Here is a 4,561-nt window from a genome sequence, read left to right as displayed (position 1 = left end):
TTCTCATTTGTAAAATGGAAATAATAGCATTAACCTTGAAGAATTGCTGCAACATAGCAAGTACTTAATAAATGCTAATTTTCTTACCCCTTTCTGAAAGCATACACTCTAAGTGCAATTTTGCTGTTCTCGGAAACTGTTTATGTGGCTTTTAAAAATCTTGGGTTATTTTAGTGGTTGAAACACTTTATTATAAAACTGTCTTATTAGAAAAGCATACCTTTTGATAGCACGAGAATTAAAATATTTAGATAAGCAACAAGAAAAAATACATAATTTCAATATGTAGTTGTAACTTCTGTTAACAACCTTGAGTGTGTCCTTCCAGAACATTTTATACCTCTAAATACTTATAAAAATATAATATTATTTCATAACCTGCTTTTAAAAAATACAACAGGCCATTGTTATGGGAAGCCCTTGAGAAAATCTTTCACGGCAAGGCCAGGTAATACATTTTCCTTGTCAAGGGAAGCAGTTGAGATGAACACACTGTGACAATTGTCTCTTGTTATTAAGTTTTACCACAATTTTGGTGCCCCTTTCCCAAAGAAAGAATGCTTTGCTGCTACAACAAAAGAAAACAAGTAACATCCACAAATCCCCTTCTTGAAGTCCCTTTGTTTAGAAATCATGCTTGTCTTCTTTTAGCAGTTGTATAGAAAATAGGAGGAAATATCCCTTTGGTTCAAAACAAGGCAAAAAGAGATTTGTGGTCTGATGTTGTCTTCGTTTGGGCTGTTATAACAAAATACCATCGACTGGGTAGCTTAAACAACAGACACTTATTTTCTCACAGTTCTGGAAGAATGAAAGTCCAAGATCAGGGTGCCAACAGACTTTATTCCTGGTGAGAACTCTGCTCCTGGTTTGCAGATGGCTGCCTTCCAGCTGTGTCCTTACACGGTGGAGAGAGAGCTCTGTTCTCTCCCTCTTCTTTGTGGCCATTCACCCCATCGTGGGGCCTCCACTCTCATGACCTCACCCAAAGCTAATTACTTCTAAAAGCCCAACTCCTAATAACATCACCCTGGGGTTTAGGCATTCACCGCGTGAATTTTAGGAGGGAACACAGACATTCAGATCATAACAGGTACTGTTATAGGCCCATAACTTCTGCCCTAGAGGAGATAATAAAAGGGGGAAAAATACCTCGAGTAGCCCTCTCTGATCCATCTTCTTAGAAAAAAAAATAACTGGGTTGATTCAAACAGGCAACAAGGCCCTTGTGTGGATAGTTGCGGACTCTCACCCCAGCTGAGAGACGGAAGCCGTGCAGCTAATGTCTGTGTATTGCCTAGTGAAGCATGTCACAGGGAGCCAAGGAGGAGCAGGGTCTATTGATCCATCTGCTATTTCTTGTGTCCTCAATATCCTTCTCACTAAAAGAAAACAAGAATCAAAATTAAGTCTTGACAAGAGAGGGGCTAAGTCCCTAATTTGGGCAATAAGACTAGTTGAAACTTATCCTGACTTATCTTTCCACAACAGTACAGACACTATTTGCACAGTATGTAGTTGCACAGATTGTTTATCAATTTTTCAAACAGAGACAGCAATTAAGAGAGTGATCCAGCTATTTACAAAAAGCCTACACTCCCGGGAGTGCCTCTTGTTATCGTTCCATGAGTATCGTTTGAGCTCTTGCAGTGTTCAGGCATTCTTCTGTATGCCGGGGATACTATAGTAAACAAGACAGGTGAAGTTTCTCTTCCCATGCAACTACATCCTGCCACTTGCTGACATATGTTCCTTCATAAGCTTACTGCTGGTGACTCTAAGATGTCTACTCAGCGATGCATCAGAGGCAAGGTGAAGGAAGCCACAGCGTAAACGAGGGCTCTTTTTCTGGAATGTCAATTTCACCTGAGAATGTAAGGGGAAAGAACATCACTTTTTAAAATTCAAACAAATATTAAACATTATATGGAATCGAAGCCTAAATTCCTTAATGAAATTATAGAAGAAACGTGAGGCCGCATACATGTTTCTTGTTTGTAGCATCTGTTCACAGCTACTTCCCAGGATCACACAAGGCTGGGAGCTGGCCCTCCTCTCCATGCTGAGGGCGTTTTGGTGGAATTGTTTTAGAAGGATCACTCTTAAGTTTATAGTTAGACCTTCTTTGTAGAGTTGTTGGAAGAATTAGGTGATGTGAGCCGTGTAAAATGCACAACCCTGGACCGGCACGCGGAGAATTCCCGATGTTGGTTTTCTGTCCTGCCCTCACTCCTCCCAGCAGTCGTGTGAAAAATCAACGGCTTCGCAGTCCACACCAGGGTCTCAGCCCAGGCTCATCACTTCTTTGTTGGGGCATCTCCATCTCTTATTTCATGTGTCAGGATGGCTCTTCCTGGGGGAGGAGAGAGAGAGAGAGAGGGAGCAAGCCTGCGCGTGCTGAGAAGGAAAAATTTAGAACATTCGCATACCAGAACATCTGAGTTACACTGTGAGAAGAGGCCAATGTGAGAAGGAGACTGGTTTGACTCCTGAATGTTTCTCTCACAGGTGGGGAACGAGGGAGCCATTTCCTCCACCCCTTTCCCCCAAGTACAGGGCCTGAAGCCCTTTCTCTCCCAAGGGGAGACTGGGTGGCCCAAATTCCCCAGTTACCTGAGTCATATGCTAGAAAGGATAAAGGAGGCCTTGAGGTAGGACAGAGGGGCAAGAAGACCTGACAAGACCTTGGGACAAAGAGGGAAGAATGTGTCCAGAGGAAAGGATTCCCTGATGGCCCCCTTGATAAAGATGTGGAATGGACCGACAGATGTGGAATGGACCGACAGATGGCTGGAAGGAAGATCTCAGGACAGCGTCCAAGTAAAGAACACAGCAAAGCCACACATTGGAGGGTGATACTACTGCCCTCCCTCTTCACTCTCGCTTCTCTTCTTAATTTCTAAAGGTTTAAGACCTAAGCACTGAGAATACTGTGCTGCTACTCCACCCACCTGCTCACTACTTCCATTTATCATTGTGACTGGTTTACTGATGGAGCTGAACTTGGTGGCATAAAAGTATTTCTGGTAAAGTCCACATTTTAGTGAATTAAGCAATAATTATGACCGACCTGACCCCATTGCTCATGCTTCCATCTATCTTTCATTGGCAAACTTACTAATTCCTCAAAAGCCCTATTAAGGCATCATCTCTAGGAAATCTTCCTTGACCCCATCTTGAGCTTCCACATGATATCTCTACCCTGTGACTGTGTTTTTATGTTACAGTATCTACTGGTAGGCTCCTTGAAGGAAGGAGAAGGATTATAATTATTTTTTCACCCCTAGGATCTTGACCAGGCCTTGCCAAATGAATAGTAGCAGTCATGATTATTATATTTATTGCCCCTTTTATGTTTGGTCAAAATGACAGTACCAGAACCTCCATTTGTGATGGGTTTTCCCAGATTCCCTGGGAAGCAGACTCTGAGATGGAGTTTTATGTGCAGGAAATTTGTTGGAGGGCTCTCAGGATTAATACCTCTAGAGTAATAAATGAAGCAGTGTGTGGCAGAGGGAGAAGTCAGGCTACAAGGCTGCCATAGCAAAGGCCTAGGTTAGTCCTACAGGGACTTCTGGAGCAGGGACGGCTCTGAAGAGTTGCCCTGAATTAGAGCAAGGGACCAAGGCTTTCACCACAGCATCAACCAGGTGAAGCATGCAGGTTGCCTCTGAGATGAGGGCATGGACTTGGGTGAAGACATGCTCTTCTGCTGAGGATGGTGGGACTGTTAGCCATTGCAGCCTCTCCAGCTGAGGGAATGTGTGCTTCAGTCCTGCAGGGGAGATGAAGGGTGTACCCCAGTGTCCATCACGGTTCACACCTGCTGCTACTTGGATCCACCGGCTTCGTGCAAAGGGGCTTTTCCTAAATGGCACCCATGAATACAGTCTTCCCTAAGTGGTTCAGGGATGTCCAACCTTTTGGCGTCTCTGGGCCACACTGGAAGAAGATACATTAAGTACACAGACACTAAGGAAAACTGATAAGCAAAAAAAGAGGTAAATTTACATGTTGGGCTGCATTCATAGTCATCTTGGGTGGCATGCAGCCCATAGGCCATGGGTTGGACACCCCTGCATGGATAAGAGATGACATTCTGGTTTACACTGCAGTCTTTGGTCCGCTGGGTGAGCATGAGTTTTGTCTAAGTAGGTTTCTGCAGCTAAAATTTGAGGAGCAGACACAAAATCTTAGAGAACCTATCAAAATATTTAGAAACCCTTTGAAGACATTTATAAGATACTCCATTCAGCTGTCTCTCTATAAATATGGCATTTCTTGAGTCACAGAAATTTCTTAGAAATGTACCTATCTTCAGAGAAAATTTAAAATCAGTATATAAAAAAGTGAAGTTTCAAGTTGATTTCAACTCCTGGAAATTAGATTTAGACTAGGACCTTCCCATCTACCTGTGACCCTGAAAGTATTGGGTTGGTCAAAAAGTTCATTTGGTTTTTTTTTCCGTAAGGTGGCTGTAGTAGTGCTTAGTTGTCTTTAACTTCATTCAAAATAATTTTGTTAGATTGTTTTGCAACAGCTGTCATATCAGCGTGCATTT

At 42.9% G+C, this 4,561-nt stretch overlaps 1 long non-coding RNA gene across 1 annotated transcript; it reads right to left on the bottom strand.

The window, feature by feature from the left end:
* Positions 1 to 469: 469 nt before the first annotated feature.
* On the bottom strand, positions 470 to 3,940 carry LOC118499167. The gene is made up of 2 exons (XR_004901689.1): positions 3,636 to 3,940; positions 470 to 2,353 (listed from the first exon to the last, which is right to left on the bottom strand). It is a non-coding gene; the product is annotated as an uncharacterized LOC118499167 (long non-coding RNA).
* Between the last annotated feature and the right edge of the window lie 621 nt (positions 3,941 to 4,561).

The sequence above is a fragment of the Phyllostomus discolor genome, chromosome 2 (assembly GCF_004126475.2).
Source record: "Phyllostomus discolor isolate MPI-MPIP mPhyDis1 chromosome 2, mPhyDis1.pri.v3, whole genome shotgun sequence".
NCBI classification, from domain to species: Eukaryota; Metazoa; Chordata; class Mammalia; order Chiroptera; family Phyllostomidae; genus Phyllostomus; species Phyllostomus discolor.
Note: the sequence above shows the minus strand (reverse complement) of the source record. Positions and strands in the feature narration are given on the sequence as shown.